The sequence below is a fragment of the Pogona vitticeps genome, chromosome 5 (genome assembly GCF_051106095.1).
Source record: "Pogona vitticeps strain Pit_001003342236 chromosome 5, PviZW2.1, whole genome shotgun sequence".
Lineage (NCBI taxonomy): Eukaryota > Metazoa > Chordata > Lepidosauria > Squamata > Agamidae > Pogona > Pogona vitticeps.
Window position 1 is genome coordinate 44,785,731 of NC_135787.1, and position 12,266 is coordinate 44,797,996.

Sequence of the window (12,266 nt, forward strand, 5' to 3'; positions counted from 1 at the left end):
AGTGAAGCCTTCTTGGAGAAAGCAATGTGGCAATGTGAGGTACCTCTTGCTGTTTAGACCACAGTGTGCCAATGCTAGCCACCGTATTTGGTGACATACTGTGTCACGAGATTCATGTGAGCTGTGGAGTGTTTATACACTCAGCAATGCTTCAGTCACTGGGGAGAGTGGCCAGAGAAACGTCTGTTGCAGGAAGCAGTTTTTGTGATGTGCCAATCTGAGGCTTATATAGAGCCTTCACTTAGAACAATGAATCTGGAAGCAAATTAGCAACCAATGTAGCAGAAACAACACTGGAGTAATATGAATGGAGTACTTAGAACTATTGGATAACTCAATGGTATAGATATCTGGCTGTGGAGCCAGAAGTTGAGAGTTCATTCTGGACGAAAGGCTGGCTGCTGCATTTCTGAACCAACTGAAACTGCCAAACTCTGTTTTAAATGTAGAGTGCATGACAAAAACCTGTGTTGAACATAACATGGGAATGAATGACTATAACTGTTTCTCCATGTAGGGATGTAACTGCTCTACCTGCCAATTCTGTTAGGTGGTATTCCTGGCTATTGTCACAATTTGAACTGCCAGGACTAGTCCAAGATCCAGGAGCATTCTCAAACTGCATACCAGGTCCTGCTGGATTGCAGCTCTATCCAAAGCATCTGGTAGGGTCTGTGAACTCCCTGGCTAACATTATATCTATCCATGCCCACATCCTAGCCATCATTTACTGGTGGTGTAGTGAAAAGGATAAGGAGTCTTGTGGCATCTCAACAACTAAACAATTTAATTTGGCATATTCACAGATTGTTGTTTTTGTGGCCCCACTCCACCAGAAACATTTCTAAAATGATAAAGTATAATATTTTGAAGTACAGGTGTTCATCAATGGCAGTCACCCTAGCTAAACTGCTAACAGGAGTCTAAAAATGTAGGCCACTTCCTTGATCCATATCAAGCAGCCTGTTCTAGGAGCTTGCATTTCTACCACAAAGCAGGGTTTTGTAAAGCTAATAGGTCTTAATTGCTCATTCAGAACCAAGCTACCCCAAAATACTTTTATAAGTGGAATAGCTCAGTTATTACTACAACTCTAAGGCCAGTTAGATGTGGCTCAACTGCACTGCAGATACCAATTTAATATCAAGTGTATATTATGGCCTTCCAAGGAAAAGTGTTCTCCCACCAACGTAGTCCAACATGGGATGCTTCATTATGTCTGTCAGTACCGAAGAAAGACTGAAGCAGCTTCAGGAAAGAACCTGTGTCAGTTTTTTTCAGGATACCCCCACCATTACCGTCTTCAAATTTAAAACATGTTTTTATGAAGAAACACCAAAAATAATGCCTCACAGAAAGCAAAAGGCTATTATTTATTGAGCTGTTTCTTGCCACTGTTTTTGTTTCTATTTAACCCAAGTAATAACACTGCTCATAAAAATGTTCAAGCTCAATTGCTCCTGCAAAAGTCTAATAAAAGTATATTACCCGTCAAATTATGTTGCACACAAAAATGCACCACAACCAACAGAAACAAGACATGGAACCAAGTACCCAATCACTGGCTCACTTTGAGAACCATCAACATAAGCAGTTGAAGCATCTTTTGTTCTACAGTATCTGTTGCTCCATTTTATCAAAGTACCCTCCACCCAGGTGGCACATGGACACAAGGACTGGTATAATGTAAGTAGGCAAATGAATCCATTTTTATCACTTTAACTCAGTGGGGGAATCAAAACAGTATTAGGTGTACCACTATATTCCATAATATTGTCTTTGTGAAATATAACACTCCATTGTTGTGTTGATATGAAATTAACTTATTTTTCCACTTCCACCCTTGTGTTGGCCAAATTGTGAGAGACTGACATTTCAGGATGCATAAAAATGTTAACATAGTTCATCTTAAAACTTGCTCTAAAATGAAATAAATTTATATGTTTATACATGTCTCTCTCTTTCATAATTGGGTCTATTGGATTTTTCCAGTTCCTTTTGATTTTTTTTTAACTTTTGTATTCATACATTATAATTTAATCTTCTATACCATTAGTCATCATTGATTTTGCTGGAGAGCCCACACCCATGGTTCAATAGATCTGCTTTGAAACTACATCCAGTCTTTGATTCTACAAAATGACTGCTCCTCTCATTTCCCTTGCCACATCCCCATAATCTTTCCCCATGCTCATTTCTAGTTGTGTCCTCAGATTGAGGCCATCAAGGTGTTGAAATGACAGCATCAGGGCATTACATCAGAGGGAGCCTCACCATTTCATGTTTCATATCACATATCCCATGTTTCAAGCCATTTTTGCCCAGAAACAACAGGCAAGAGTAAGTGTGCTGTGACTGGTAGTAATGACTCATTAGGTTGGTAGCCAAGTATTCATTTAAAAATTACACAACATTTACAGCCATTTATTTTTCCTTTTATCCTCACACATTTTCAATGATGTGCAGAACAAAGCCTTCATTGCCCTTTCTCTGTGCCCCGTTTGCTGAGGAAGTTGCTGATTTTGCCTTGCACACCAGATTTCCTCATAATCTCCTTGACCAACCTAATTGAAGATTTTAATTGTGCTAAAGCATTATTTTCAAAGCAAGCATTACTTGAAGTAATGCACTTACACCAAAAGAATTTTGGCACGGGAATTTCTTGACCCAACAGCATCTTTCCCAGTTCCACCAATTCCTGCTGCAAGTTCATGGAGCACAAAGTGGTTTCAATAGATCTTCTTCCCACTCCAGATGACACACTGATTTTGGCCATCATAGACTCTGGGGTAACTACATGGAAAGCTGAATCAAAGTGATTTGACTTTGCTGCAATTTGATTACATTTCAAATTGCAGTCAGTGTTTACGCAGAGGCTGCAGGTTGATTCAGGAATTCATCTTCATACTGGATGTGATGCAATCTGCACTCCAGCCCACAGCCCCTCTTCTTTCCTTCCTTCCTCAGGTCGTGCCTCTGCTGAACTTTCCTTCCTCTAGTCCCACCTCTGCTGAACTGGCAGAGAATTGATGGTGTGAAAATACGGGGAATAATAATTAAGACCCAGCGAAAGGGGGATCTTTGTGTTTTTAAGGGGAAAGGCAGGGTAAAAAATAAAATAAATAAATAAACACATCTCATATTTGAAATCAATTTTTTAAAAATTTAAAATTCAGAGGACGATCAGAGAAGAGGAAAGAATGTAGGGATGTGTTTTCTCCATCTTGAACATCAGGCCTCCAACTGCCTGTATCACCAAAACACCACCTACAGACATGTCCCTTCTTTACAACTACTAACCACATGGGAAAAAATCCCATTTGAACTGTTCTGCTTCGAAAAAGCAGAAGCCTCTCAGTGGCAGAGAAGAAAACCTGGTTTGGGAGCAAAAAAGAGTCTGGACTAATCTGAATCAGCCTTTGCACCATATTGTAGATAAGCAATGCTTAAAATTCACCCATTTTACAGAATCCCCCTGTATATGACCATTTAATCACAGTCTCAGTGACGGTCAATACATGGTGCCGGAGGTGAGGCAGTGATAGCAGCAAGAGTTGGATGGAAAATAGATGGCTTACAGATGTCCAAAGAAACACTCTTTGTGTTAGTGAACATGTTATCCCAACACAGGGAGCATCAGTGAACCATTATGCTAGTTTTCGTACAAGTGTTTCTTAATATTACTGGTAAAGTTTTTATGGAGGAGTGTCAGACTGTTACTGGTAAATGGCTATAATAGGAAAGGAATGCTCCACAGAGAGTGGCATCCAGTTCACCTTGGGCCATTTGATTATTGGTGTCATTATCCTGGAAGTCTGCCTTGCAATGGAGCATGGCAAATTTTAATCAGCTACAAAGGGAGTAAAACTGCTTATTACTCTGTCAGTACATTTAATACTAATTCTGTCATATAAATGGAATGAGTAGGCTGCCAATAACCATTTTGTTTTCTTTTGCTACGGAACAAGCTAGTTTTACTATGCTCTAGGACTGATAATTATTTTATTCTAGATCATTTAATTTATAAATATTCAAGGACAAATTATGGTATCTCCAGGCTGGTTGCATCTATAGGCAGATGCTTTAGTTCAAACTCTGTAGTAAAGATTTAGAGTGTATATTGTTTAACTGATTAAGGTGGTTTATAGTGATTCTGTTGGTTAGTTATGAAAACCTTTGCAAGTCAAATTATTTTGGTTAGCCCAGCTTTAAAGAGGCTGCATTTCAGTACATGATAGTGTTGTTTTAATGTTTACATTAAATCAGAATGACTCGTAAGTATGACAGTTTTTTTCTTATCAGTACTATATTTTCAATTTAATATCCAAGTAGACCTGAGGTGCTTATTGATGGCCTTATACTAGAGAGTGTTTGTAAAAGGAATTTATTATTTAGAAATTGTAGCAAAAGAGGGACATATTCAGGAAGAGACATAGGAAGCACGTCTGGTTCTTATTTTATTATATCTATTACATTGGCTGATTAGCTCAGTGAGTTAGAGTACAGAAGTCAGAAGTTAAATTCCCCATGTTACCTCCCAGAAGAAGAGCCAGCCTGTGTGGCTTTGGGCAAGCTGCAGTCTTGTCCCCCTCATCCCCAGCAGCAGGAAACAAAAAACTACATCTGACTACTTTGTACCTATAAAACACAGGAAAGGGTCTCCATAAATCTGAATTACCTTCACAGCATTTAATTAATTACAGTGTATCTTTCCCATTTATCAGGCTTTTGTTCTGTTGAAAGTACTGACTTCTGGACTGATGTTATTTGTATTTTTCCACTGCCTATATGAAGTTCACCATATCTCTTTTTGTCCCATGCTATTTACCATGACTTTTTATTCTTTCTGAAAACAAGCTTTATTTTTTAGTATCACTTCATACAGAAGCTGAGGAGGCGGCCCTGATCATATGCACCAAAAGTACCTCAGTTTTCACACCTCTGTTGTACTGAATTGTGGTCACCTTGTATATATACCAGCAGGAACATTTCCATTTGTTTTAACATTGCCAATTAATTTCTTCCTATTTGAACCATTATAGCAGGCGACACTGCTCTTAATTTTGTAGTGATTCATTTTCCCTACTGCTTCGTGGGGCAGTCAGGCCCCACCTTGTCCTTTTTTAAAGGTTGAATCCTTGTCTCCTCCCCTTTTCCCTTCCCTCCTTTACTCAATTTACCCAACCCTTTTGCAAGGGTTAAAAAAGAGAGAGAGGAGAAACAGGAAGTGCCTCTGCTCACGCCCTCTTTCAAAGGAAAAGGGGAAGGCTGTCTCCTTCAAACTGTCTCCTGCTATTTTTGCTAGCAGCTGCTGCTTCGCTGTCTAAGGGATTGCCTGTCTCATTACAAGCTGATTTGTCAATATATCTTTTTAGAAAGTCTACAAGTGCAGTTGCCATGAAACCCAACCCCTCTGTAAAGGAAATAAATCAACAGCAACATTCACATAGGCTGAAAAGGTAAGGAATGAAGTGATTCACCATTGGTACAACATGAAACAACCCTCCTGGCAAGAGAGAAATAACCACTGATAGTAGGCAAAATGAGTTGATCATGGCTGTGTGTCATGTGACTGGAAATTTATGAAACAGCTGAGGTATAACTGAGTTTCATTTAGCTCCGTGGTTCTTAACCTTGGGTTACTCAGGTGTTTTTGAACAGCAACTCCCAGAAATCCCAGCCAGCACAGCTGGTGGTGAAGGCTTCTGGGAGTTGCAGTCCAAAAACACCTGAGTAACCCAAGGTTAAGAACCACTGATTTAGCTCATGTGGTGAGGCCCAGAGTTTAATCTTGCTCATTTACAAGGAGAGCCTCCAAGCATGCAGTTAGCACTCAGCACCTGTAACCCTTAGTGAGTTGTCTGACCTCAGCATACAGCCAGGAGGTGGGTGAGTTGCTTCAGGATCAGGCCCACTGGAAAGACTCCCTGCAGCTGCAGGACAGGATCCTGATGAGAGACAGATGGCAAAGGCAGGGCTGAGGGAAATAAAAGAGCAGAATTGGGAAGGTCTTCACTGCCTATCTTGGAAGAAGAGGTTGTGTGGGAAGATGTCAGGAGCTATCTACCCTTACAGTACTTGGTTTGTTGACTGGTGCCAGTCACTGGAGCATCTAGCAATGGTGGTTGCACAAGGCTCCATTAGCTTTAGCTTGCATGCTGCCATAGCTCTGCACAGGCAAGTGGGAGAAGAGGCCAGGAGAGATAAGCTGCAGAGTTCGTGCCCTTCTCTAAAAGGAGTGTGTTCTAAACCTAAGCTCTCTACTCCTTCCAGACTCTGGAGGAATATTCCAATCAAATTAGTTGGAATTTAACCCTATAGGACTGTGGGGGGAAATGTGGAGGGAACTTCTCTGTGGTTGCTCCTCAATTATGGAATGAGCTGCCATCTGAGATTTGCCTGGTCTCTTCTATGATAACTTCTAAGAAATCTTTGAAAACTTTGCTATTCAGGCAGGCTTTTTAAAACTATCCCATCTTAGTAACTGCTGAGTATGTATATTTAACACCCATTGCTGCTGCCTGTTTTTAATGGTTGAATTTCATTTACTGATCTTATTTATTATTGTTGTTGAACTTCTGTTTTTGTTCATTTTATTATGTTGTGAGAATCTGGGCTCCACAAGTGAGGAAGTTGGCAGGGTTCACACCATTAAAAAGAAAAAGGTAAAAATGAAGCACAAGGGGAAAACACCCTCAAACAACACTGCAGCAGATAAGGAAATTTCTTAAAGACAAATGACTTTCTTAAAGGGAAGAAATAGGGGTTCAGTAGTTATAGTATAGACTGCATTTTCTATAGCAAGAAAAGCTGTTTAGAATTAGACGCGTGGAGCAATACTGTGGATGCTTCAGGAGCATTCTGCGGTTGGATCATCTTGCGCAACCAGCTACTGTTGGGGAGGGAAGAAGGGTACCCACTTTTCCTTTTAAAATTATTTTTAAAGAGATGTTCTCCAATTCTGAACAATATGAGGGAATCAATTAAGACTTGGTTTGAATATTCACCTTTTTGGTAGGATGGGATGGAAGTAGAAAGATGGTAGCACTTTGAAAAATCCAGCAGCAACTATGGCTTTTCATATGTAGTACTATGCCTGATTCCCTTCTCTGTTCTGGCATTTGACTGGGGGATAACTGCCTGATCTTTGTGTGGAGAACCAAGATTGGATCTCCTTCTGGGGATCTGTCTCTGAGGGAAATTTTTTGTTCTGTAGCCTCCAGGATGCTTGTACAATCTAAGTTAGCCAAGCTTTCTACATCTTCATCAGGATTGGATTTCCTTCTGGCATCTCTTGCTGAAGGTGATTTTAATCCACCCTTCAAATGGATTATACTAAGGACTATAAGTCTGCATTCCATGACATATAGCACGATCTAACTTCATCAAGCTTTCTACTATGAGGTTCAGTATTTTCATCTCATCTTGGTCCTATTATATATTTTTATTATGTATTTTTAACAGATGGCTATTTTTGTTGTTATATTGCTGTTGATTGGCAGCTCAAACATTTATATCATGTCCTAAACTTTTGCTTTTAAATAAACTTTTTTTCTGGAATGGATGACATGTACTTGTGCAAAGTTCATGTGTCATGTATCTGAGGAATAATTCAAAAGTCATTCTATGGATACAAAATATTATTTCAGAACAGTGTGTGACTGAGGTCTAATGCTTCCAAAGTGAAGAGCATCACCTCTTGTTTCAAACTGTCTTTCAACTGTGTAAGGTCAAAGCTATCAGATGTTTCCTGGATATGGTTTCACATAACATTGGCCCAGATCAAGAACTTAATTCCCATTGCTCTCAATATACAGCAGATACCAAAAAAAACCCTATTATTCACATACAAACCCTGGTACTGTTCTTTCATCGTTCATAAAGCCAATGATAATGTATTTTTGTCGGAGCTGCCCCTACCATTAGGCAGAATGAGGCAGCCATTTCTGGATCATATTTTGGCACATTCTTGTTTATTTTCCATTACTGGGTGAAATTCTGTCGTTCAGCATACTGATTTGCACTAGAGTAGGACCCTTGAATCAGTGGGAATTTGGTGTGTTTATGCCTCTGTATGTTCCATTGATTAAAACAGGCCTATTCAAGTTGTGACTATGTTAAAGTAACTCGCAAGTGGAGAAGGCCTATTTGAATCAATGGAGCTTAAGTGACTCACTAAAATCCCCATTGATTCAACGGGCCTGCCTTATTTGCAACATACTTCGCTAAATAATAGGATTTTACCCATTGTGCTTTTACTGACCAGAATAGATTGCTGGTTGTTTAATTTATTATCTCATGTGTAGAGATAAATTCACTGGCCTAAGGCACTATATGCCTAGACTTTGATGATTGCGTTTTTGTAGCAGGCAGCAAAATGTCTTGTTGTGTAGTCATTAAGTCGTGTCTGACTCTTTGTGACCCCATGGATCAGAGTACGCCAGGCCCTCCTGTCTTCTACTGCCTCCTGGAGTTTGGTCAAATTCATGTTGGTAGCTTCGATGACACTGTCCAACCATGTCGTCCTCTGTTGTCCCCTTCTCCTCTTGCCTTCAGATATTCACAGTATCAGGGTCTTTTCCAGGGAGTCTTCCGTTCTCATGAGATGGCCAAAGTATTGGAGTCTCAGCTTCAGGATCTGTCCTTCCAGTGAGCACTCAGGGTTGATTTCCTTCAAAATGGATAGGTTCGTTCTCCTTGCAGTCCAGGGGACTGCAATGTCTTAGGTAAGCTCAAATTGTTGCCATTTATGGTAACTGTTTACTTCAAAAGTGTAAGCAGTACATCTGAAGAAGAATGTGCTCATATGAGTCTCCCTTTCAATAATAAGGGTTGTGTTGCATGGATTCATTGGCAGTTTTAATATTCCTACTGATGAATCCACCCACAGAAAAAATAGATTCAAATATTATTTAAAAGGGAAAGTGATCAGCTCACCTCTGAAACACACATCAAAGAGCTTATCTGAATACTGTGATGTTAATGATTAACCATATATTTTTAATTAAAATTAACACTTAATCATAGGAAAAGCTGCAGGGAGAAAAACTAATGGAGAATGGCATTGAGCAATACAAAACTTGTATTAAGGCCATTATAATGTTAGTCTAAAATTATTTTTTTAATCAAACACATTTTTAAAAATAGTCTCAAGTGTTAAATTCTAGCAGGATACTGTTTTTCATAGCGGGATTTCTGTAAAATGTGGGATTATTTATAGGTTACAAGCAATTTAATGAGGTCACATTATAAAAGAAAATGACACTCCAGAGCTTTAGAGCAGTACAGCTTGGGACCGCCTTTCCTGTGTTTCCCACACAGTAGATTGCTTTTAATCTCCTGAAGGAACAAGAGATGTGAATTAAAATGACTGGTCAGATACATCTGTTCTATTATTTTTCTTGAGTGTGAGCTCTGTGAAGATACATGATGGAAAAGTAAGATAAGGTTCTGGCTCCTAGGCATTGGGCAGTCCAAATGGTTTTAAAGATGTATATGTTTCCATCGCAAACATGAGCATGGGTACAGCTGACGAAATTATCTTAAAATAATTAATTATAGGTATAGTTCTAAGGATCTGCAAAGTAGCAAATAGCTGAAATCCTGTTGCTTGATGTAGTAAGTCACATCTAGGGTAGGTCCATTAAATTTGTGGGGATTTGATGAGTCAACTCTTCTATAACTTCTGTTGATTGAAAGGGGCCTACTTTGGTTACAATTTACTCTGTTAAACAACAGGACATTAGCAAAAAGTAACTCTTCAGCAGCTTTAAAAACATCTACATACTCTAAGCCAGTAGTCCCCAACGTTTTCCAAACTGTGGACTGGTTGGGGGGGGGGCGAAATCTGTGTGTGTGGGGGGCACGTTGCACTTGCATGTGGGTGGGGCACGCAATATACGGATGGGCAGGGTGTGCTCACGTGCATGTATGGCTAGACAGGGCACCCGTGCGCACATGTGTGGGTGTGCAGGCTACCCATATGTGCAGGTGGGTGGGCTGTGCGTGTGTGGAGTGGATGGGAAATCTGTCTCTGCGGCCTGGTCTGGCCATGGCCCAGTCCTCGGTTGAGGACCCCTGTTCTAAGTCATTGTTCTCTTTACAAAACACACTCCTCTCTACCATCTACCTCATCATTTCCTCAACTTCCACAACATAGCAGTTTTCAACAGCATGGCCCTGTGATATTCCTCCACTTGACAGGGGTCTCAAATATGCGGCCCGGGGGCCATTTGCGGCCCCCCAGATGATAGTTTGTGGTCCTCGCCTTGCCTGCCCCCCCAAAGCGCCCACACATCCTCTGCTGTCAAGAGTAAAAAAAAAAAGCCTTGCCTCGCTCACGGGCTTTCTCCCAAGACAGCACCTCTTGCACCCTCCATCCAGAACTGCAGCCTACCAGCCAGCCCACCTGTCTGTCGGCTAAGGAAACTCCTGGGCGGCTTCCTCGGGCTCTTGCTCCGCTTGGCGGAAAATCTGATGCGGCCCAGACTCTGTCTCTAGTGGCCCCCAGGTAAATTGAGTTTAAAACACCTGCTCCAGTACTTTCTGAAGCTGCATCATTGTAACTATAAAAGCAACCAAAAAGTTGTAGAATGAGTGAATGTATCTTGTACTGTGTTGCAATTATAATGTAACCTAGTCATACTTTCATTGTTAGAAAAATGAATTAATTGGAAATCAGTTGTCATTTATATTGAGCTATTTCCAAGCTCTGAAATTCAAGTGGTGGTTGTTTAGAAATATGTGCACAGAAATATGTGCACAGAATTTTTTTGTAAGTTAAATGCAGTATTGACACACAGAGAGACATTTAAAAGTACAGGCATTCTGATAATTTTGCTGCTGCTGCTGTAATATAGCTTTTCAGGATGTGAATCAGTTATAAATCCTTTGCTTCCCACTGAAGACCAGTGCCTGAACAGGAGTCCTGCTAAAGTGCAGGAATAGAGTGCATAGCTTTCCTTAGCTGGGGAGGTCTCGCTCCCCAGATCTGGAGAGGCCCTCTTCTCACATGACACAGCAATAGGTAGAATTATGAGTTAAGTATGCATGTTGCAGCAACCCAGGGATAAATCTTACTGTGATATTATAAGCCTGAGTGTGCCCTACCCCAGGCCCAAGGAAGGTTAGCATATAGAAGGCCACAGAACCCAGTGGAATTTGCCACACATTCTGTTCTCCTCCAGAAATTGTAAATGTTACTTTTTTGGAAAAAAAAAAAGTAAAGTGTGTTGCTTATATACTGCCCCATAGTGTTTAAAGCGCTCTCTTGGTGATTGACAATTTAATTATGCAGGCTACACATTGCACTCCCTCCATGCCACCCCAGCAAACTGGCTTTTCAGTTTACCAACCTTGGAAGGATGAAGGTCTGAGTCAACCTTGAGCCAGCGATCTGGGCCTGGAATTGAACTTGGTAATAAGCAAAATTTTCACTGCAGAACTGCAGTTTAACCACTGTTCTATGAGGCTCCACTAATTCTGATCCCAGAATTCCCCCAGTGGGACTGCTTGCTTGAGGAGTTGTAGTCTGAAAAGGTAACTATTCCAAGCTCTGTGGATCCCTCATCTACCCAATCTAGGTTGAACCCTGCTACCTTCACCACAAAATTCCAGCTTGAGTAGAATTTGGCTGCCAACTTTACAACTATGTCCTCCCACACACCTTGGGCTATTTAATTTAGGGTATTTCTCCTCCCCCCACCTTGAGTTATTCTGCCTAGCATATTTTCAGATAGAGCTTACTGTAGCACAGACCTGGGCAAAGTGTGGCCCGAGGGCCACATACGGCCTGCGAGCCGTTCCTGTCCAGTCCGCGGACAGTTTTGAACATCAAAACCATTTATAGCTTTTTGTCTAAAGTTGATCAGTTGCTTATCTTTAACATACTGCAAAAAAAGCTCTTTAGTATTTGTGAAAATTAACAAGTTTAAAATAAAAACAATAATAACATCACTGTTTCATTTTACAGTATTTTTAAATAAAGTTGGTTCTGCCCCCAAATACAGTCCAGATTTTTCATGTGCCCCCCTATAGAAATTAATTGCCCACCCCTGCTGTAGCAGATACCCACTAGTGACAGAGTTTTCTTCCTCCCCACACTGTGCAACCTTGAAGCTGGCTCTGAGTGGGTTTCTGTCTCTCAAGAACTCATTTTGGGGGGCATTAGAGACTGTTGGGTGTAGAGGATCCACCAGCTTTGCTGATGGAAGTCACGCAATCAGTAGAGCTACCCCGCTGAAGCTTTTTTCAGTCCATCTTTTTCT